The following is a 24,892-nucleotide window of genomic DNA, read 5'->3' on the forward strand; positions in this document are numbered from 1 at the left end:
CATTCATCAATTGAAGGACATCTAGGTTGGTTCCACAATCTGGCTATTGTGAATTGAGCAGCAATGAACATTGATGTGGCTGTATCTCTGTAGTATGCTGATTTTAAGTCCTTTGGGTATAGGCCAAGGAGTGGGATAGATGGGTCACATGGAGGGTCCATTCCAAGTTTTCTAAGGAATCTCCACACTGCTTTCCAGAGTGGCTGCACTATTTTGCAGCCCCACCAGCAATGTATAAGTGTACCTTTTTCCCCACATCCTCGCCAACACCTGTTTTTGCTTGTATTCTTGATAATCGTCATTCTAATTGGGGTGAGATGGAATCTTAGAGTGGTTTTGATTTGCATTTCTCTTATTACTGGAGATGTTGAACATTTTTCCATATGTTTGTTGATTGCTTGTAGATCTTCTTCTGTGAAGTGTCTATCATTTCCTTAGCCCATTTGTTGATTGGATTATTTGCATTCTTGGTGTAGAGTTTTTTGAGTTCTTTATAGATTCTGGAGATTAGTGCTCTATCTGAAGTATGATTGGCAAAGACTTTCTCCCACTCTGTAGGCTCTTTCTTCGCATTACTGATAGTTTCCTTTGCTGAGAGAAAGTTTTTTAGTTTGAATCTATCCCAGTGGTTGATTCTAGCTTTTATTTCTTGTGCTAGGGGAGTCCTGTTGAGGAAGTCTGGTCCTAAGCCAACGTGTTGAAGATCTGGACCAACATCAGGAAATCAATAAATGTAATTCACCATATCAATAGACTTAAAGTCAAGAATCACATGATTATTTCAATCGATGCAGAAAAAGCATTTGATAAAATACAGCATCCCTTCATGCTCAAAACACTAGAAAAAATAAGGATAGTGGGATCATTCCTTAACATTGTGAAGGTCATCTATGCTAAGCCCATGGCTAATATCAGTCTAAATGGTGAAAAACTGAAAGCATTCCCCCTAAAAACTGGAACAAGGCAGGGATGCCCTCTTTCACCACTTCTATTCAATATCATCCTTGAAACTCTAGCCAGAGCAATTAGACAAACCAAAGAAATTAAAAGGATACAGATAGGAAAAGAAGAACTCAAACTATCCCTATTTGATTATATACTTAGAGGAACCAGGAAATTCCACCAGAAAACTTTTAGAACTCATAAGTGAATTCAGTAAAGTAGTGGGATATAAGATCAATGCACATAAATCTAATGCATTTTTATACATAAGTGATAAATCTTTGGAAAGAATAATCAGGAAAACTACCCCATTCACAATAGCCTCGGAAAAAATAAAATACTTGGGAATCAATCTCACAAAAGAGGTGAAAGACCTCTACAATGAGAACTACAGTACACTAAAGAAAGAAATTAAAGAAAACCTTAGAAGATGGAAAGATCTCCCATGTTCTTGGATAGGAAGAACTAATATTGTCAAAATGGCCATACTACCTAAAGTGCTATACAGATTCAATGCAATTCCAATTAAAATCTCAATGACGTACCTTACAGAAATAGAGCAAGCAATTATGAAATTCATCTGGAAGAATAAGAAACCCAGAATAGCTAAAGCAATCCTTAGCAGGAAGAGTGAAACAGGGGGTATCGCAATACCAGATCTTCAACTCTACTACAAAGCAATAGTAACAAAAACGGCATGGTATTGGTACCAAAATAGAAAGGTAGATCAATGGTACAGAATAGAGGACACGGACACAAACCCAAATAAATACAATTTTCTCATACTAGACAAAGGGGCCAAAAATATGCAATGGAGAAAAGATAGCCTCTTCAACAAATGGTGCTGGGAGAATTGGAAATCCATATGCAATAGAATGAGACTAAACCCATATCTCTCACCATGCACGAAACTAAACTCAAAATGGATTAAGGACCTCGGAATCAGACCAGAGACCCTGCAAATTATAGAAGAAAAAGTAGGTCCAGATCTTCAACACGTCGGCTTAGGACCAGACTTCCTCAACAGGACTCCTATAGCACAAGAAATAAGCTTTTGAGTTTGGACTTTTTCACTTAACATTATATCACTGAGATTCTTCAAAGTTGTTACATATATCAATAGTTAAAGGGGCTGGGGATATAACTCAGTTGGTAGAGTGCTTGCCTAGCAAGATCTTCTTCAATAGTGGATTCCTCTTTTCTGCCAAGTAGGATTCAATGGTATGAATGTACCATAGTTTGTTTAACTACTCACTGATTATAGAATGTCTTGGTTGTTTTTAGGTTTTGGCTATTAAAAATAAAGCTGGCCCAAACAATCACGTACAGGCTTTAATGTGGATCTTAATATTCATTTCTTAGGTATAAATGCCCTAGTGACAAAATTATGAATTTTATGGCAACAGCATGTTTCATTTTTTTAAAAAATTGTCAACTATCTTCCAGAGTGGTTGTATCATTTTTTCATTCCAACAAGAAATGTGAACAAGATCGTTTCTCCACATCCTTTCTAGTATTTGGTATAATTTGTTTTTATTTGAGCTATTCTAATAGGCATGTAATGATACCTCATCACAGTCTTAATTTGTTTTTGCTTAGTTGCTAGTGATCTTGAACATCATTTCTATCTGTATTACATCATTTCTATCTCTTTTATAAAATGTTTGTCTATCTAAAAATCTAATTTTAGTTAAATTTTTACCATAATTTTGAGACATCTTTTTATCTTCTAGATGAGTTCTTTGTCAGCTGTATCATTTGAAAATATTTTATAGAAATCTGTAACTTGTTTTCTCACCTTTGAATATTTCACAGATCCAAAGTTTTAAATTCTGAAGTGAATTGATTGATTTTTTTTCTTTTATGAATCAGATTTCTGTCTGGAAAGTCTTCACCAAATCATAGATCCCAAAGATTTTCTCCTATGCTTTCTAAATTTTTTTGTAGTTCTATGTTGAAATTTAAATGTGATGCACTTTAATTAATTTTTTAATAAGGTGTAAGGTTTAGGTCAAGGTTCAATTTTTCTTTTTTCCTTTGCATAACTAATTGCTCCTATTTGAAAGACTGTCCTTCTTTCACTAAATTGCTTTTGAAGTTTTATCACAAATAAGTTACTTGTATTAGTGTGAGTATATTTCTGGGTTCATTATTCTGTTCCCTTGATATATGTGACTATCCTTACACCAACATTACAACGTGTTCTTCCTGTAGGATACATACTTTTTCTTTAGCTTTTCTCATTTTTTTCACAGTTTTTCTTTTTTAAAACTGTTTCAGATATTCTTTTATCTGTTCATTTAAATTTTAGAATAACATTTTCCATATCTATAAAAATTTACGCTGAGAATTTGATAGAAAGTGCACTGAACCTATATATATCAGTATATATCAGTTTGGGGAGAATTAACATTTTCACTATGCAGAATAATCAAATCCATTAATGCAACTTCTGTTTTTTAGCTCCTCTTTGATTTATTTCACAAACATTTGTAATTTTCAGCATAGAAGTCCTATATATATTCATTAGATTTAAACCTAAGCAATTTTTTAAAAAATTGTAAAGGGTATCATATTTTGAATTTTAGTTTCCACATGCTCATTAATAGTATACAAATACAAAGTTGATTTTTTTTGGTATGTTCATCTGAGACTTGCTGATCTCATGTATTAGTTCTAGGGGCTTTTTTTAGACATCTTAGGATTTTTGACATCGACTATGATATCATCATAAAAAGAAACTTATTTCTTCATTCTTGATCAACTTGTCTTTTATTTTATTTTCTCACCTTATTGTATTGGCAGACCTAATGTGTGTTAGGTTTTGCCAAATGTTTTTTCTGCATTTATCATGAGAGCTTTCTCCTTTGACCTGTAAATATATGGTGAATCACATTAATTAATTTTTAATATTAAACCAGCCTTGAATCCCTGGAATAAAACCCACTTGGTAATATAGCATAATTCATTTTATATAAAGCTGAATATATGATAGTAAGAATTATTGTACTTTATTTCATGACAAATATTTATAGTTTTCTTTCCTTGGAATGTCTTTGTCTAGCATTGGTATCAGAGTAATACTCACTTAATAAAAATAAATTAGAAAACGTTTCTCCCTTTTGTATTTTTTTTTTGAGAAGTCCAAATTTGAGTCTTTTTTTTTAATTAAAAATCATCAATTTACATAGAACAATGTTGTTTGATTCATTCTGTTATTTTTTCACTTCACCCCAACCCCTCCCACCCCTCTTTTCTCTCTATACAGTCCTTCCTTCCTCCATCTTACCACCCTCCTTATCCCTAACCCTAAACCTAACCCTAACCCTAACGCTAACACCTCCTACCCCCCATTATATGTCCTCTTCCACTTATCAGCGAGATCATTTGTCCTTTAGTTTTTTGAGATTGGCTTATCTCACTTAACATGATATTCTCCAATTTCATCATTTCCCTGCAAATGGCATAATTTTATCATTCTTTATGGTGGAGTAATATTCCATTGTATATATATGCCACAGTTTCTTTATCCGTTCATCAACTGAAGGGCATCTAGGTTGGTTCCACAATCTGGATATGGTGAATTGGGCAGCTATGAACATTGATGTGGCTGTATCTCTGTAGTATGCTGATTTAAGTCCTCTGGGTATAGGCCAAGGAGTGGGATAGCTGGGTCACATGGTGGTTCCATTCCAAGCTTTCTGAGGAATCTCCATACTGCTTTCCAGAGTGGCTGCACTAATTTGCAACCCCACCAGAAATATATGAGTGTACCTTTTTCCCCACATCCTCGCCAACACCTATTGTTGCTTGTGTTCTTGATAATCACCATTCTAATTAGGGTGAGATGGAATCTTAGGGTGGTTTTGATTTGCATTTCTCTAATTACTAGAGATGTTGAACATTTTTTCATATAACTGTTGATTGCTTGTAGATCTTCTTCTGTGAAGTGTCTGTTCATTTCCTTAGCCCATTTGTTGATTGGATTATTTGTATTCTTGGTGTAGAGTTTTTTGAGCTCTTTATATATTCTGGAAATTAGCGCTCTATTTGATGTATGAATGGCAAAGATATTCTCCCACTCTGTAGGCTCTCTCTTCACATTACTGATAGTTTCCTTTGCTGAGAGAAAGATTTTTAGTTTGAATCTATGCCAGTTATTGCATCTTGCTTTTATTTCTTGTGCTATGGGAGTCCTGTTAAGGAAGTCTGATCCTAAGCTGACATGTTGAAGATTTGGATCTACCTTTTCTTCTATAAGGTGCAGGGTCTCTGGTATGATTCCGAGGTCCTTGATCCATTTTGAGTTGAGTTTTGTGCAGGGTGAGAGATAGGGGTTTAATTTCATTCTGTTGCATATGGTTTTCCAGTTTTCACAACACCATTTGTTGAAGAGGCTATCTTTTCTCCATTGCATATTTTTGGACCTTTGTCTAGTATGAGAAAATTGTATTTCTTTGGGTTTGTGTCCATGTCCTCTATTCTGTACCATTGATCTACCTGTCTATTTTAGTACCAATACCATGCTGTTTTTGTTACTATTGCTTTGTAGTAGAGTTGAAGTTCCTGTATTGCAGGAACCCCCTGCTTCACTCTTCCTGCTAAGAATTGCCTTAGCTATTCTGGGTTTCTTATTCTTTCAGATGAATTTCATGATTGCTTGCTCTATTTCTGTGAGGTACGTCATTGGGATTTTAATTGGAATTACATTGAATCTGTATAGCACTTTAGGTAGTATGGCCATTTTGACAATATTAATTCTGCCTATGCAGGAACATGGGAGATCTTTCCATCTTCTAAGGTTTTCTTTAATTTCTTGCTTTAGTGTTCTGTAGTTCTCATTGTAGAGGTCTTTCACCTCTTTTGTGAGATTGATTCCCAAGTATTTTATTTTTTTTCAAGGCTATTGTGAATGGGGTAGTTCTCCTAACTTCTCTTTCAGAAGATTCATCACTTATGTATAAAAATGCATTGGATTTATGAGCATTGATCTTGTAACCTGCTACTTTACTGAATTCACTTATGAGTTCTAAGAGTTTTCTGGTGGAATTTCCAGGTTCCTCTTAATATATAATCATGTCATCAGTGAACAGGGATACTTTGAGTTCTTCTTTGCCTATTTGTATCCCTTTAATTTCTTTGGCTTGTCTAATTGCTCTGGCTAGAGTTTCAAGGATGATGTTGAATATAAGTGGTAAAAGAGGGCATCCCTGCTTTGTTCCAGTTTTTAGGGGGAATGCTTTCAGTTTTTCACCATTTACAATGATATTGGCCATGAGCTTAGCGTAGATGGCCTTTACAATGTTAAGGAATGTTCCCACTATCCCTATTTTTTCCAGTATTTTGAGCATGAATGGATGCTGTATTTTATCGAATGCTTTTTCTGCATTATCGAAATAATCATGTGATTCTTAACTTTAAGTCTGTTGATATGACGAATGACATTTATTGATTTCCAGATGTTGAACCAACCTTGCATCCCTGGGATAAAACCCACTTGATCGTGGTGCACTATCTTTTTAATATATTTTTGTATGCAATTTGCTAAAATTTTGTTGAGAATTTTTGCGTCATTAAGGATATTGGTCTGAAATTTCTTTCCTTGATGTGTCTCTGTCTGGTTTAGGTATCAGGGTGATATTGGCTTCATAGAATGAGTTTGGGAGGGTTCCCTCCTCTTCTATTTCATGAGATACTTTGAGGAGTATTGGAATGAGCTCTTCGTTAAAGGTTTTGTAGAATTTGGCTGAGAACCCATCTGGTCCCGGATTTTTCTTTGTTGGTAGGCTTTTGATGACCTCTTCTATTTCATTGCTTGAAATTGATTTATTTAAGTTGTGTATGTCCTCCTCGTTCAGTTCAGGTAATTCATATGTCTCTAGAAACTTGTTGATGTCTTCGAGGTTTTCTGTTTTGTTGGAATATAGATTTTCAAAATAGCTTCTAATTATATTTTGTATTTCACTCGTGTCTGTTGTGATATTTCCTTGTTCATTCCGAATTTTAGTTATTTGAGTTTTCTCCCTCTTTCTCTTTGTTAGTGTGGCTAAGGGTTTATCAATTTTGTTTATTTTTTCAAAGAACCAACTATTTATTTTGTTAATTTTTCCGATTGTTTCTTTTGTTTCAATTTCGTTGATTTGGGCTCTGATTTTAACTATTTCCTGTCTTCTACTACTTTTGGTGTTGGTCTGCTCTTCTTTTTCCAGGGCTTTGAGCTGTAGTGTTAACTCGTTTATTTGTTGATTTCTACTTCTTTTGTTGAATGCGCTCCATGAAATAAATCTTCCTCTAAGTACTCCTTTCATAGTGTCCCAGAGATTTTGATATGATGTGTCCTTGTTCACGTTTACTTCTAAAATTTTTTTTATTTCCCTCCTGATGTATTCTGTTATCCTTTCATCATATAATAGTGTATTATTTAATCTCCAGGTTTAGAGAAGTTTCTGTTTTTTATTCTGTCATTTATTTCTAATTTCAATCCATTATGATGTGATAGAGTACAAGGCAGTATCTCTATCTGCTTGTATTTGTCAACAGTAGCTTTATGGCATAAAACATGGTCTATTTTAGAGAAGGATCCATGTGCTGCTGAGAAGAAAGTGTATTCGTTCTTTGTTGGATGGTATATTCTATATGAGTTGGTTAAGTCTAAATTGTTGATTGTGTTATTGAGATCTATGGTTTCTTTATTCAATTTTTGTTTGGACGATCTATCCAGCGGTGAGAGAGGTATGTTAAAATCACCTAGTATTATTGTGTTGTGGTCTATTTGATTTCTGGAATTGAAAAGGATTTGTTTGATGTACATGGATGAGCCAATGTTCGGGGCATAGATATTTATGATTGTTATGTCTTGCTGATTTATGCTTCCCTTAAGCAGTATGTAATGTCCTTCTTTATCCCTTCTGACTAGTTTTGGCTTGAAGTCCACATTATCTGAAATGAGAATGGATACTCCAGCTTTTTTGCTGTGTCCGTATGCATGGTATGTTTTTTCCCATCCTTTCACCTTTAGTCTATGAGTATCTTTTTCGATGAGATGAGTCTCTTGCAGGCAGCATATTGTTGGATTTTTCTTTTTAATCCAATCTGCCAGTCTATGTCTTTTGATTAATGAGTTCAGGCCATTAACATTCAGGGTTATTATTGTGATATGATTTGTATTCCCAGTCATTTGACTCATTTTTGTTTTTTGACATGATTTGGTTTCTCCTTTATTTGGCTACTCCTTTAGGCTGATTTGCATTGCTGTTTTTCATCTCTTCCTCATGGAATATTTTGCTGAGAATGTTCTGTAATGCTGGGTTTCTTTTTGTAAATTCCTTTAGCTTTTGTTTATCATGGAAGGATCTTATTTCGTCGTCAAATCTGAAAGTAAGTTTTGCTGGGTATAAGATTCTTGGTTGGCATCCATTTTCTTTCAGGGCTTGGTAAATGTTGTTCCAGGCCCTTCTAGCTTTTAGGGTCTGGATTGAAAAATCTTCTAATATTCTCATTGGTTTCCCCCTGAATGTAATTTGATTCTTTTCTCTCGCAGCCTTTAAAATTCTATCTTTATTTTGTATTAGGTATTTTCATAATAGTGTGCCTTGGTCTATTGTAATTTTGTATATTTGGAGTCCTATAAACCTCTTGTACCTGGTTTTCCATTTCATTCTTCAGATTTGGGGAATTTTCTGATATTATTTCATTGAATAGATTGTTCATTCCTTTGGTTTGTTTCTTTAAGCCTTTCTCAATCCCAATAATTCTTAAATTTGGCCTTTTCATGATATCCCATAATTCTTGTAGTTTCTGTTCATGATTTCTTACCATCTTTTCTGTTTGGTCAACTTTGTTTTCAAGATTAAATATTTTGTCTTCAATATCTGAGCTTCTGTCTTCCAGGTGTTCTATCCTATTGGTTATGCTTTCTATGGAGTTTTTAACTTGGTTTATTATTTCCTTCATTTCAAGGATTTCTGTTTGGTTTTTTTTTTTTTTTTTTTTTTCAGTATCTCTAACTCTTTATTGAAATGATCTTTTGCTTCCTGTATTTGCTCTTTTAACTGTTGATTGGTGCGATCATTTAATGCCTGCATTTGCTCTTTCAATCCTATTTCAATGCCTGCATTTGCTCTTTCGTCTCCTCTTTCAATGCCTGCATTTGCTCTTTCATCTCCTCATTTGCTTCCCTGATTGTTTTAATTATGTACATTCTGAACTCCCTTTCTGACATTTCTTCTACTGTGGTGTCATTGGGTTTTATTGATATAGTATCTAGGTTTGTTTGGGACATTTTCTTCCCTTGTTTTCTCATATTGATCAGATGTCAGTGGGACTCTGTGATATTGCAGATTTCGTCTATTGGCTCATAGTGTCCCTGTAGATTTCCAGTGTATCATCTCCCAGCCTTCAGTAGCCTGAAGTCTTGGAGTAACTTGATAATGCAGTGCTTCCGAAGAAAGCTGCCCTAGCCCACTACTGGTTCCAGGGCTTGGAGCTGGCTCTGTGTAGAAAGGCTCTCACTGTGGGGCCTGCTGTGAGAAGCTGGCCGTGTGGGAGGAGCCCACTGCTGGAGTGCGCAGGGCTGCCTGGGGAAGTCTCTAGCTGCCCTGCCCTACTCTAATAAGCCGCCCGAATCCGGCCCTGACGCCCAGGCCAAGCTTCGCTCGGTGGGGGAGACTCACCCCGTGGTTCTATTTTAGTCCGAGTCTCTCAGTGCCTCCCCTTCTTGAATTCTGGGTTCTGGAGCAACTGGAGATGCAGTCACCCTCTAGTCCGCCATCTTGGATTGCCCACCAAATTTGAGTCTTTATTAAGCCGGCTGGCTGACTGTCTCACACAATGCCTCAATAAATGGCTATTGGGAAAACAGCCCCAACCATAGGGTTGTGGGGGTTCTTATAACAAAAATCACATCAATCATAAGTGTCTGTTACTATGATTCAAAATTACAAACTAACATCATGAGATTATCAACAGAGGGGGAAGTGGGTCAAAATGACCCTTACCTATGTACAAACTAAAGAATGGTTACTAACATCCACACAATCACTGTTTATGTGGTACAATGTTTAGGAGCAATAGGAATCAAAAGAGAGCAATTTTTCTTTACGTAGGAATTGTCATTCTGTATTGTTAAACATATCACACTAAGTGATGATGGGTACCATTTTGTAAAATTAGCATTAATTTAGTTTGTAAAATTAAAATTTGACAGAGGACTGGGGGTATAGCTTGGTTGGTAGAGTGTTTGCCTCGCAAGCACAAGGCCCTGGGTTCAAATCCCCAGCACTGCAAAAAACAAACAAAAAAGTTCACTGCTGTGAGGCTGGGGTTGTGGCTCAGTGGTAGAGTGCTTGCCTAACATGCGTGACGCACTGGGTTCAATTCTCAGCACCACATATAAAAAAGAAAAAAATTTTGACAGTATTCTCCGGTGGACCAATTTGAGCATGGAAGTTTCTCATATTGAATTTTTTAGATTATAGATTTAATTTTCTTAATAGTTGTGACCATGTTATTCAAATTATCTATTTCATATCAGGTAAGTTGTGAAACTGTGCTTTCAAAAGAATTGGTCCATTTCATCTAAGTTATTAAATTTATATATATGGAATTATTTGCTATATTTCCTTATTATTCAATTGATACGTGTAGTCTGTCTTCTTCCTTTCTTAGTCTTAGTAGAATTTTATCAATTTTATTGATTTTTTCAAAGAACCAGATTTTTAAAATAAATTTTCTCAATTTCACTGATTTTTGCTCCTAAGTGTATCATTCACTCTTTTTGTGTTTTAAAAATAGTTGCATATGCCTGTGTGTGCATTTTCTATTTTTGGAATTCTCATTATCCAAATACTGGTATTTTGTTAGTGTTCCACAGGTCTTTGAGGCTTTGTTCATTTTCTTCACTCTTCATTCTTTCTGTCCCTCAGGCAACATAATCTCTGTTGACCTATCTTCAAGTTTCCTGATTCTTTCTTCTACTTACAAAAATTGCTGTTTAACTCATGTAATGATTCTACTTGGTGCTTTTATAATTTGCATTCTTTATATTCTTTATTTGTTGAGACATAGTTTTCATACCTTCTTTTAACTATTTAAACATATTTTCCTTTAGTGCTTCCTACTTGTAATAACTATTTTAAAATCTTTTTTTTACTAAATCTAAATCTTTAAAGTTTTTAGTTATTAAAATGGGGACATGTATTTGCAGTTATTCCAACATGACTGGAAATTGAAGTCAAAAAACAGATTTTTAAAATTCACAATAAAACACCTAGACTGGTTTCAATGACAGGGAAGAAGAAAAGAGTTAGGAACTTTGATGATATTTAAATTAAATGAGAATTTAATTTAACTCTCAATCCAAATATAATGTTCAGAAGTTCAAACATTAGGAAATATAGTTAGAACTCAAACTCATGTCTATGAACACAGGGCAAAAGATGTCCCTGGTACTCCAGTTGAAAAACCATAATAAACTACCAAAAATTTAGGAGCTTTTTTTTTCCAGTACTGGGGATTGGACCCAGGGGTACTCTACAACTGAGCTACATCTCTATCCCTTTTTAATTTTTTATTTCAAGATAGGGTCTCACTAAGTTTCTCGGGCTGGCCTCAAACTTAACAATCCTCCTGCCTCAGCCTCTAGAGTCTCTGGGATTACAGGTGTGTGCCACCATTCCCAGTTGATTTAACTCCTTAAAACAACACAAATTTATTATCTCACAGCTCTGTAGGTCATAAATTCTGGTTCAGCATGAGTTGTGTAATTCTTTTGCTTAATCTCGAAAGAGTCAAATCAAGATGTCAGCAGAGCTGTGGTTCTTTCTGAAGGCTATAGAGGAGAATCTCTTTCAGGTTGTAGGTAGGATGAATTCTCATGTGGTCCTCAGACAAAGGCCCCAGTTTCTTTTTTAACTATCAGCCACACATCATTCTCATCTTCTAGATCCTGCCTGTATGCACTAGCTTGTAGGGATCTTCAAAGACAGCAATAATGGATTAAATTTCTTACGTTTTAAATATCTCCAACCTTGAGATCCTGGCTCATCTCTTGCACTCCTTCTCATTTAAGCTGGAGAAATTTGTCTGCTTTTAAGGGCTCAACTGATTAGCACTGGCTGACCTGGATGATCTGGGGCAATCTCCCTAAAATAAAGTCCATAGACTTAAATGTATCTCCAAAGTCCATTTTGCATGTAATGTAACACCCTCAAGATCCAGGAATTAGGGAATAGATCTCCTGGGTTGGGGCATTATTTGGTCTACCACACCAGTGTACCTGATAAAATCCCCACCCTACCCTAAACTCAAAGACAAATGAATAAACAACTGTTCTATCCCTGGAAGGCCTTTGACTTTTTCGCCCTTGCTCTGTTATAGGTTTCATTTTGGAATCTGGAAAATAAGCAGATATCAAATAGAATCACAAAATATCAGAGGTACAAAGAATGTCTAGCACCTAGTCTAGCTCTACTTTACAAATGAGAAAATCGATGTCCAGAGACAGAAAGGTTCTTTGACTAGTTGATAAAGTTGAACTTTTATGCTGGATCTCCAAATCTTTGCCAAAATGTGATTTTATTAACTACATGAGAGAAAATAGGCAAATTCCTAGAATTTCAGCTTACTTGGATCTAAAGGGGAATGCTAATGACACTTTTTAATGATGATATAAGAATTAAAGGAAGTAACACCTGTAATCCTAGCGGCTTGGGAGGCTGAGGCAGGAGAATCACAAATTCAAAGCCAGCCTCAGCAAAAGCGAAGCACTAAGCAGCTCAGTGAGACCCTGTCTCTAAATAAAATACAAAGTAAGGCTGGGGATGTGGCTCAGTGATTGAGTGCCCCTGAGTTCAATCCTCAGTGCCAAAAAAAAAAAAAAAAAGAAGAAGTAGAAGAATTAAAAGAAGTAACTGTATGTAAAGCATTTAGTGCAGTAACTATACTTGGCATCTAATAAGTGCAGAACATGTTAACTATTATTATTGTTGTTACTATTATATTATTATTCTATAGTCTAGGCTGCATCAATACACAGGCCCCTTTTTGATTGAATCAGTTGGTTAACTGAGTAGTTTAGTCACCAATTGTGAATGTGAAACTTATCACTACTTTTTCCAACATGATGCTTCCTTTTTGATTGATTTGAAATTTTATATGGGTGAGAAAATCTGTACTACCGTAAATAAAATTTAATTTTAAAGTGACAAAGCAATAGGTAATCACATTAGTTCTTTTAAAATAAATTTAGTCATTAATTCTTTTATAAAACAATATATATGAGCCAGGCAATATATACAGAAGTGATAAAAGACAGACATGATGCCTCCTCACTCAGAGTTTATTCACTAGATAAGACAATGAATAAACAAAAATACAAATAAGCATTGTTACAAATTCTTTGAAATAATATGATGTTTTAAGAGATTTTTTTTAAAAACTATACTAGATTAGTGGTCAGATGGCTCCTCTGAGAAGTGATTTTCAATTTGAGACTCAAAAGATGAGAAGGATTCAACCATTTAGATGATGTTCATGGAGAGATGAAAATCAACACAAGAATTTGAGGAATACTTGAGAGAGAGAGAATCAGCAGGATTTGCTAAAGACTTAGATATGGGCAGGGAATAAGCGGAAGGAGGGTACAGGATGACTACTCCATTTTCTACTAGGACTTGAGGAGTATTAAGAGAAGAACACTCAGAGGCACGAGGTCTAATTTTATCAACCACTTCATAGTGTTATTTGCAGTCTCATTTGTTTGGCTATTTTAATTTCCAGTTTCAGAGGAAATCTTATTATCTGAAAGTGTTGATAATGAAATCCACTTTCTTTCTTCATTGGATTCTTGTGAAAATATGTTTATAAGATGTAATTGTAAAACAAAAAAGCAGATACAACTGTAGGGTGGATCATAAGTATTTATTTAATGAGAGAGAATTATGTAATTTAATTATATACCGGTTGCTTAAAAGTAGAGCTGGTAGAGATGGTGAAATTAAAATAGGATTTGGGTCAAGCTGGAGAAATACAAAAGGGAAATAACATTTTTAAAAGTGAACTTGAAATGGGGGCAGTTGCATAATAGACATAATGTGTGTTCTAGGTTAACTATGTTCATTGCTTTGTTATTCATTAATTAATTTAATCTTTACAAAAAAGTCTGTAATCCAAACATTATCCCTTCTTAAACATGAGCACAGAAGCTAAGGATGTTTTTCCGGGTCCAGGTTAACAATTGATAAAGCCATGATCTAATCCCAACCGTTAAAAACCCAAATACAAATGCTTACACCAGGGGTTGAAGAATCTTTTTGGTAAAGGATCAGAAAATAAATATTATAGGCTTTGAGCACTTAGCCCAACTATTTAGTACTGCCATTATAACATAAAGGCAGCCATAAATAATACATAAATGGATGAGTGTGCCTATGTTCCAATAAAAATTTATTTAAAAAAAATAGTGTGCTTGATTTGGTGGCTGACCACTGATTTACACCAAGGAAAAGGGACAACTTAGCAGTTCTCAGAAAATGAGGAAGTTAGGATACAAGTCTCATCAAAGGACAGTCCACCAAGAAAATAATTTCGGATGCAAGTTGATGGGCTCTCATAATTTCCAGAACTTGTGGTTGTTATGTCACAGCCTCAAATACATTGGCTGGCTGTTCATGGTAAAGCAGCATGGAAAGAGACTAGTTAAAACTTTAAAATAATCCAAAAATATCACCTTGCCCAATAGTTTCAAATTCATCTTTCTCCTAGCCTTTTACTGGAGCTATTGACTAGGAAATTGAGTAGTATGAATTTGACTTTTTCTTTTATATTCTCTTTACATATTCATTAAGAGGTCGAGCTGACCACAGGCAGAATGAAGGAAAAGATAACAAATAAAGGGGGATGGTCACAGATTTGAAAGGATATGAGATAATATCACTCCTAAGGCTTCTAGACTAGTGGTCTGTCATAGCTAACCCCAAATAATCAAAACTTTTATACACCAAATGGAATGCTTGGTGTATTTGTTTTCTATTGGTATCACAAACTTAGTCATTTAAACACCAATTTGTTATTATCTCAGTTCTGTGGGTCAGAATTCCAGGCACAGCATGGCTCAACTGGGTCCTCTGCTGAAAACAAGGTACCAGGTGAATTGGTTTCTAATCCAGAGACTCTGGGGAAAATTCCACTTCCAAGTTTATCCAAGTTGATGACAAAATTTGATTTCTTGTGATCATAGGACCTAGGTTACCATTTCCTTAATATGTGATCCCCTTTATCTTCAAACCAATAGAGACAGGTTGAATTGTAATTGTAAGGTGAATAGAGATTTCATCTTTAGCTGGAGAATGATCTCTGCTTTAAAGGGCCCACTCTAAAAATCCAAGATAATCTGTATTTTAAGTTCATGTGAACTTAATGACATCTGCAAATTCCCTTCTGCCCTGTAATGTAACACATTCACCTAAGTAAACCAGGGGACAAGGTCATGGAGGTAACCTCTCACTCCATAAGGTAGAAACTGGTATTGTAGTGTTTTCATGGAAGAGAGACATTGGGAGGAAAAGTATCTGGGCTCTAGCTCAATTCATCAACTATTGTTTTTGCAACATCAGTGAAGACTGAATTTCTTTCCTTCCTTCTAATGGAAGTTTTATAAATTATATAGGGATTAAATAAAGAGACAAATATCATGTTTAATAGAATTTACATACTGATAGAGGAACTAAATAAGCTAATAAATAATAGTGATATGCATGAGAATAAACTCAGGATCAGGGAAGTACAGGAATGAGAGGAAATCCTCACACCTTATTCTTAGTTCCAAGCTACAATATCTAAAACAGATGTTACCTAATCCAAGAAAAAAAGAATAAGTTGGAGTTAGCTCTTCTGGTGTTTGTCACCATATTTCATTGTTTTTAAATTTTATTTTCCAATATTCATCTCAGTTGAGGAAGAATCAAAGAAATGGAAATTCAAACAGTGGTCATTGAATTCATCTTCCTAGGACTTCTCAATCATCTAGAATTGTAAGATCTATTCTTATAAAATATCTGTTCTTCTTGGATATTTATCTGACAATTTTCTGAGAAATATAGTCAGAGTCAATTATGCCCTTCACATTTCAGTGTATCATTAACTCAGAAACTTGAGTTTCTCAGACATTAGCTACTTATACACCTAGTCCAGGTCATGCTGATAAACTTCTCAGAAAAGATTTATCCTAAGAGGGCTATTTCTCCCAGACCCTCTTTCTTGTGACCAGTTCTGGCATTGAGAGTACTGCCATAACTTATGATCGCTATGTGGCCATTTGCCACCCTCCTCAGTATCCAGTTCTCATGAATGTGAAGGTCTCTGTTTAGTGGCAGGGTCCTGGCTGTGTGGGCTGGTGAATTCTGCAACACACACAGTGCTGGCAACCATGCTCACTCTTTGTGGGCCCAACCAGATCAGCCACTTTCTCTGTGACATCCCATTGCTCCTGAAGCTCTCCTGCTCAGACACCTCTGTCAATGAGTCTGTGCTCCATGTGGCCAGTGCCATTATTGGCCTGAGCCCCTGCCTCTTTACTGCAGGGTCCTACACACTCATCATCTCAGCTATCCTCAGGATTCCCTCTCCTCAGGGCAGGAGAAAGGCCTTCTCTACCTGTGCATCCCTCCTCACTGTCGTGGTGGTCTTCTTTGGAACAGCCAACTTCAACTGTGACAGGACCAGAGAAAGCTACTCCCTGGACATGGACATCCTGGTCTCTGTGCTTTTCTGTGTGGTGACCCCCATGTTGAACCCCATCATTTACAGCCTGAGAAACAAGGATGTCAAGGGTGCCCTGTGGAAGCTGGCTGGAAAACAGATTCTCTAGTGAGATCAGCAACTGGATAATGGATTTCACTCTAGAAAATTTCTTCATTGTAGAAATATGTGAACATTCAGCAGCAATTATAACAGTGATCTCTCTAAATAGCATCTCTTGACAACTGTAGTGCCCCCTCTCACCAAGGCAAACACTTACACCTGTGATTAGCTTCTCACACATTGCCATCTCATGTACATTGGATTCTCTCCAACAAACTGATACTTTAGAACGTTTTCATTACCCCCCAAAAGAGGGCCCCTACCCATTAGCAGTTACTTATTTTTCCTGAAAATCTCAACTCTAGGCAACTATTAGTCTATGACTCTATGGGTTTGCTGATTCTGAGCACTCAACATAAATGGAAATGTAAAATATGTGACCTTTCTGTCTAGCTCCTTTCTGTTAGCATGTTCTCAAGCTTCACCCATTCTGTAGCATGTATCAGTACTTTTCTTTTTTATATCAAATAACATTCCATTGATGGGTTTATCACATTTTATCTTTTTATCAGTTAATAGACATTGCATTATTCCCATTTTTGTCTATTATGAATAATACTTAAGAATATTTTTGCACAAGGTTTTGGTGGAATTCACATTTTCATTTCTCTTGGGTATGTATATAGGAATAGAATTGCTAGATTATATGGTAACTCCACTTAATCTTTTGAAGAACTACCAGACTACTTCCAAATCGCTGTACAATTTTACATTACTATCAGCAGTGAATAAGGTTTCCAACTTTTCACATCCTCATCAATTATTATTTGTCTTTTTTATGATAACCATCGCTCATGGAAGTGGTAATGATTATTTTGATTTGCATTTCCATAATGGTCAAATTTGTACTTCTTCACATATGGAAAAATTCATGTTAAAGGAACTTTGAAGTTTAGAAACTTAACACTGTTTAATGTTTTAATCAAATTTTTGGTGTAATAAAATACCGCAGTATTTTCAAACTCATACCTTCTCCCCATCCATGCCCTTCTGAGCTGTCTCATGTCTCTCTGCCTTTTTCTCTTTGAAGTTCACAGTAGCAGTGTCATCACCAAATCATGAGCAATGACAGGACCAAAACTCAGGGGCAAGCTGGAATAAACCATGATGGTGGGAAAGAAAGGAAACACTAAAGCAGATATGCTGTTAGTACTATGGTACATATACATGTCCAACTGGCAGGGCATGTAGCATAGTCTAGGTTTATGCCCTTGGTCATGCTCTGTGGACAAAGGAGGAAATTCTCTTATGCATTGAAGAATCCAACCAAATAAGCCCATATCCTTGCATATCCCTTTGCTCCCTACTAGGGAGGAAGAAAGGCAGTCTTTCAGATTTTAGTTTCCACAATTTTGAACAATAAGTCTAGTGCTAAAATTCACCCACAAATATCCCAAAAGAGATAGGAAGCTCATCTCTTTGCATGCTGGGAAAAGATGATTGCCAGGACCTTAATGAATCCAAAAGAGAATTAATTGCAGTTCATTTTACAGTTTCTATTCAGACTTCTGCCTTTACATTATGTTTGCACACTGAGAGTCCCAGAACAGCTGCTGAGAGAGAAATTAGATGGATATTCCCAAAAGTTCAGTCCACAGGCCTTTATAAACGGCCATCCTAGAAAAATGAATTGTGGAGAAAACAAAGGGGATTTTTAACTCCTGTTCGATTAGATTCTAGGATGTTCCTGCAATGGCAGGTCTCCATCATGATGCATGGAGGTCAACAGCCAATTTTACCAAAGTCCAATTTTTTCACTATTGTGTAGGCAGCAAGACCTACCACCAAAGCTGGAAACATGGGTTTTCAGCAAGAGTCAGTGGTAAGTAATTTATTCACTTACCACTACAAATAAGACAAAAATCTTCTCAGGATTTCTACCTCTTAAAAACAATTATAAAACATAGTACATACTTTTGTTATCATTTTCATGACATTTATGTAACTACATAGTCTTAATATCATTTTTATGTGTATCAATTGCTAAAATAGTAATAATAAAACCAGAGTTGAAATGACCTTAGAGGTTGTCTACTTGAAATTCTGAGGAGTGCCTGAATTCCTTAAGTGAGCAAATATGAGTAGAAAATATGTTCATGGTAAAATACAAGACAAAACAGTATTCTTACTCTAATTTTGACAAGCAGAACAGTAGCAATAATTTTTCAAGGAGAAAACAAGGTCACATCTCTCCTTTGATTCATTATGGTATGACAGTGGGCCACAAAAAAAATTAATCAACATGAAAATTAAACTTTTGGGAATATCCATTGTTTGAATAAAATACTAAATTTGCATAACACTTAGATTTGGAAACTTTCTTGTTCACTCAGCTCTCATCTTTATGTTGCAACACAGTGATACTTAGGAGGTGTGTTGCAATCAGTTTATTTACTAAAATGAATCTGGGAAGCTTGTGAATTATTTACTTCTCTCAATCACTTTTTAAAAAGTAGACCCAAGATTATTCCTAAATAATTTTATTCTCAATCATTTGTCTCCTGAGATGATTTATTAATTCAGAAAGAAAGAAGCAGAGCCACTGCTGTCAGTTGGAAAATTAGCCAACACTGCCATGTGTCTCCACTGAAAACATTGCTTAAGACAGGAGAAGCCTAAGTTCCCACAGGCGAAGGGTCCAGGGTGCCATATTTATGTACCCATAAGCTGTTATTTTTCTTATGTTTTTAAGATATTTGGACCAGAATCACTGAAGAGAAATATCCTCTGGAGTTTAACTGAGATGCCCCTTCCTCTCTCCCTGTGGGTCTCATTACTTTCTATTTATTATAAAATGCTTGCTTATATAGCTTAAATTTGGTTAGTGAAAAAACAGGTTGCAAGTCTAAAAAAGACAACGCAAAAATAGATAGCAGCCCATGAAACCTAAAAGTGAAAGGATCTCATTTCTCATTTCATTTCAAAGTAAATTTTGGCCAAGTGAATTACCAAGCACTACTTGGAATGAAGCAATTAAGTAGAGTTTTGAGAAGTACCTGATTCTTCATATATTATATTACTTAGTGGTTAAAACTGAGGCTCTGAATTCAGATTCCCAGTGTAAACTCTTAAAGTTTTAGTTTTCTCACTGGAAAAAAACAGGATTAATAACAGTACTTACACTTTCAAGTTGATTGAGAATTAATGACATAATTCACAAAGAGCACCTGACGTATTGGATGTGTTCAGTAAGTACTAACGGGAGGAATAGTGATAGTGCTAGCAATATGTATAGGAAGAAAGGGAAATAGCCCTTCTTTCAGATGGCCTTGACTGGGTAATCACAAATTTGGTAGGAAGGTTTCCAAAGTTGAACAGATAGAGGTCATTTTTATCATCATTACCCTAGACTATTTGAGATAGAAGGGATTTCCATCCATCTCACCAGGTAGAAATACTCTGAATTTATATACATATTGAAGTTTGAGAATAATCAACTATTTGATGACTTCTGAATGTTTTCAGCTTACTACATGCATACCTACCCATATTATGTGGAGGTATGCATGTAAGAACCTGGTGCAAAGTGAAAATAGTTTATATTCCATACCAATGAATTAATTTTGCCATAAACACCTAAAATCTTTTGGACTTTCTTTTAGAAAAATTCTCCTGAAACATTGTTATTAATTGGTCTGTGTGTGTGTGTTTGTGTGTGTGTGTGCGTGTTAAATGGGCAATTTGAAAATTAAATTTTTAATTTTAAATTATTGCTTCATATTACATAAAATATGAATAGATGTTCTATTTTCCTTATGTGCTTGAAGAGTTTTCACACTCAGACCTTGGTTTATTTTATGCGCATTTTGTTTCCTTTGAGGATGGAACCTCCTATGTTAGTTAACAGAACATTTCATAAGTATTAGCTATTATTGTTTGGAAGATCCTGGTAGAATTCAGATATGTAAAAATAAGTGGTTTTTTTCAGTCATTCATTGAATTTTGTTTTGTGCTTTTGATGAGATGGGTTATAATGAACTTATTTTAACATTTTAAAAAACACACTTTTTTAAAACTAAACTCAACATGACCTCTTCAAGGTATTTATTTTAGTGTATAGACTCAACCTAAGCAAAACATTCTCAATCTATTTTTCTAGTGAAATCTATCCTTACCTAACAGGGAGAGAAAGGTCATTACCGTAAAGCAGAGGTGTTGAGATTGAGATTGCCTATTGATATGCACTAGCATGTAAATTCCAAGAAAAAAGTGTTCAGAGTGTCACATAAACTGTAGTGTATAAGTGGAGCTTGTTCATAATGGATTTTGATAAATGATGGTGATAATTCATTGTTGACCTAGACAAACAGTGGGAGCATGAAGAATATGGAAAGTGAAATGGACATCACTCCTTACTCTATCTCTGGCCCCCCAGAATTTAGACTAGCTAGTTAAACCAAGAAAATTTATTATTATGGTTCTTAGTCTCCTGCATATATATACATATATATATATATACATGTGTATATTTATATATATGTATGTCTACATATATATATGACTTGAAATCATCTCTGAGAAATATTGATAAGGTATGAAATATATATGTAAGTCACATTAAATATAACTACTTTTAAATGTAATTATAGTACATTAATATATTATATATTAATATATAATATATTAATATATATTTATATATTATATATAAATTTAATTACAATTACATGTAATTTAATTACTTATAATTATATTTATAATAAATATAATTGTACATAATTATATATAATATATAAATATCATTATAATTACATATATGTTTATATAAGTATACATAAATATAATTACATTTAAATATAATTATAGTATACATTATGGATGTAAATATATGTGTAAGTTATATTGTATATAATAGAGTATGTTACATAATATATTACATGTATTTACATAATATATTTCATAATATATTTCTCAGGGATGACTTCAAGTCATATTTAAAATAAGCAATATGTGCGACTTCAGAAAGTGTAATTTGTTAAATCCCTAAACATTAAAAATTCCTTCTGCAATTTAGTTGAACAAAGATCGTATATCGCTTTCTGTTTATGGGTCAATGTTTCATGGGAGGTCTCATTTCTTCCTATGAATGAACCTAGACATCTACCTATAAAAGTATTGTAGCACTCACCTTTTCAATATCATGAGTTAGAAAATGTATGTCACTGATTTTTTTTTTATTAAAAATCATAAATTTACATAGGGCAATGTTGTTTGATTCATTGTTATTTTTTCCCTTCCCCCCCACCCCTCCCACCCCTCTTTTCCCTCTATACAGTCCTTCCTTCCTCCATTCTTACCACCCTCCTTATCCCTAACCCTAAACCTAACCCTAACCCTAACACTAACCCCTCCTACCCCCCATTATATGTCACTGATTTTTAACAATTTTAAATCCATCTATGCAGATGATGGAGAAAACAAAAAACAGTACACACATATTTCATATTGTATAATGATTTTGTAGGAGATACACAGATTTCCAGCCCAACTGGAATGCAATGTTTCCTAACTGTGAAGCAGTGCCCACAGCTCATGTAGAGGGAGTATTGAGTGTTGGTAAACCTCCTTCTTGGAAGCCTTCTACATGGTACTCCCTATAAACTTTGGTGATGACAACAATCCCATCCTGGCCTTCTTTCCTCACTCTACTCTCTGGTGGATTCATGAACATCTATGACTTCAACAGTCACCTTTAATACAATGACTCCCAAGCCTGTATCTAAACAGGTCTACCTATCTCCTGAGGAAAATCCTGTTTTCTACTGCCTACTGGGAATTTCCACATGGATATCCCAAAGGTACCTAACACTCAATATCAAATCTCCACCATCTCCTCCAAACTTGTTACATCTCATGCCCTTCCTCTTTGAGTAAACGATCCTACCAGCCATTCAGCCTACCCAAACAGATTGGGTGCCCTCGTCATGTCGTCATCACCATGGACTTTAAAGTGATCTACCCATGGCTCCTTCTCAGAGATTTTCTCCAAGCTCCGAAATGTTACATCTTCAGTTACAAATCATTTCATTTTAATCTTGTTTTAGCACTCAAATTACTCTCTTAGACTATATGAGGATATTTTAACCAAAGGCACATAAACTATAAGGGATTATTATGGTTTGGATATAAGGAACTCCCCTCAAAGGCTCATGGGTCAGCCAAAGTAGAAATGTTCATAGGTGAAATTAGATTATGAGAATAATAACCTAATCAGCTATTTAATCCATTTGATGGACTAATTATTTGAAAGGACTACTGCACTGAGTGGTAACTGTGGGCAGGCGGAGTGTGGCCAGAAGTTGGTCACTGGGAGCATGCCCTTGGGAATTACATCTTGTCCCCCTGTGTACACTCTCCTCCCATCCTGTCCCCTGCCCCCTTGCCCCCACCCCTTTCAGCTTTCTGGCTGCCATGAACTGAGAACTTTTCCTTCACTTGTTCCCTTTCACCATTGGTTCCACCTCATCTCAGGCCCACAGCGATGGAGTCAGTTGACCATAGACTGAACCTCTGAACCATGAGACCAAAGTACATTTTTGCTTCCCTCCAAATTGTTCTTGTCAGGTAGCAGTGTTCTTGGTAACAGTGACAAAAGTTGACTAGACAGGGACTTTGGGAATAGGTTTTACAACTATATGACTCTTTTGGAATTACATGAAAAGTTCTGTGCATGACTACACAAGCATTTCCTAAATATGCAGATTTTGTCATTTTCAAAGCTAAAGATATTTTTTTAAACTCAAGCCATTTCCTTACAGATGTCCCTGCTTCCAACCTGCCCTCACCTAGAATGCTGTCTACTAGTAATTATTGATATTCTTCAGCCATCCCTGCCCATTATGATACCAAAGCCTTGCTTCTAGACAGCCAGACATCCAGACTTCTGCCTCTGAGGAGAGAAGGAATATTTTCTGAGGACCTTGTTAAAAGACCACTTACTTGTTTTGCTTCCTTGTTTTTTAAGGACCACACTCAGAGAACATGTTTCAGGCAGCTTTCTCATCCCAGTCCTGTTCACAAAAGGTAAGTGATTCACTGCCACCTCCTCTGGGGTAGCTAATGAGGTTTTTCTTGAAGTGAAAATCACCAGGCTCTTTAGAATAAGTCATGAAGTTTGGAAGGAACCAGCCAAGATTGACCTCCCAGCTCTGTGCAATTAATAGGAATCTCCAGGGACTAGGGACACAGCTGTAGGTGATGAGGCTGCCAGCAAAACTCAGAACTCTACAGTGTCCCTTCCTCTAATAACTTACAGAGAAGTTTACTAGTGTTCCAGAGACCTCCAAGTCTTTTCTTCTATAAGCATGAGGACAACATAGGTCTTTTGATTTTATTGTCCTTGTCTGAATAAATTCATGCTATCTATAGTTTGTTTTTTTTTTTTTTTTAGATTTATGCCACCAATATTGCCTGGGATGCCAACCTGCTATCTTCTTGCTTATGGGACAGTGTTCTCACATATGTCTCCCTCCCAAATCCTCCACAATAACACATGCAGAACACACACACACACACACTCATTGTGAGCATGGTTTTTTACTTGTGGTTCAGGGCCCCTGGGAGCACCAAGCAGGTTGACTTCTCCAAATTTATCATGAGAAGAGAATGTATTATGTTTGCATATGCAGGAAGAGGCAAGACTGTAGACAAGGAAACAATTTAAAGGCAGTTATAATAATTCAGGAGAAAAAAGATGGTAAGGCACTGAACTATAATTGTGATAGGGAGAAAGTGGAAAGATGAACAAAAGAGAAAAAATATTTAGAAGGTCCTAGTAATTGGTTGCACTTGAGTCTGAGCTACCTGAAACGAAAATCATGAAAAGTATCTCCTGTTTTTATCCCTTTCCTTGTTTTATTTTAAAAAGTAAATCATATTTTACATTAAGTAAAATGGAAAAATCTTAAGTGTGCAAGTTAATGATTTTTGCATATATATGCACCCATGTAATCACTACTCAAATCAATAAATAAAACATTTCCACCTCAGGAAATTCCTTCATGTGCCTTTTCAATCAGTATCATCCAGAGAATAATTGTTATTCTCACTTTGCAACCAGAGATTAATTTTGAGTAATATAGAACTTTTAAAA

At 35.5% G+C, this 24,892-nt stretch overlaps 1 pseudogene across 1 annotated transcript; it reads left to right on the forward strand.

The window, feature by feature from the left end:
* Window positions 1-15,047: 15,047 nt before the first annotated feature.
* LOC306665004 (olfactory receptor 5V1-like) lies at window positions 15,048-16,919 on the forward strand (annotated as a pseudogene). The gene is made up of 2 exons: window positions 15,048-15,079; window positions 16,208-16,919. The product of its transcript is annotated as an olfactory receptor 5V1-like (transcript).
* The last annotated feature ends 7,973 nt before the right edge of the window (window positions 16,920-24,892 follow it).

Source organism: Sciurus vulgaris (genome assembly GCF_902686455.1).
Source record: "Sciurus vulgaris genome assembly, chromosome: 1".
Taxonomy (NCBI): domain Eukaryota; kingdom Metazoa; phylum Chordata; class Mammalia; order Rodentia; family Sciuridae; genus Sciurus; species Sciurus vulgaris.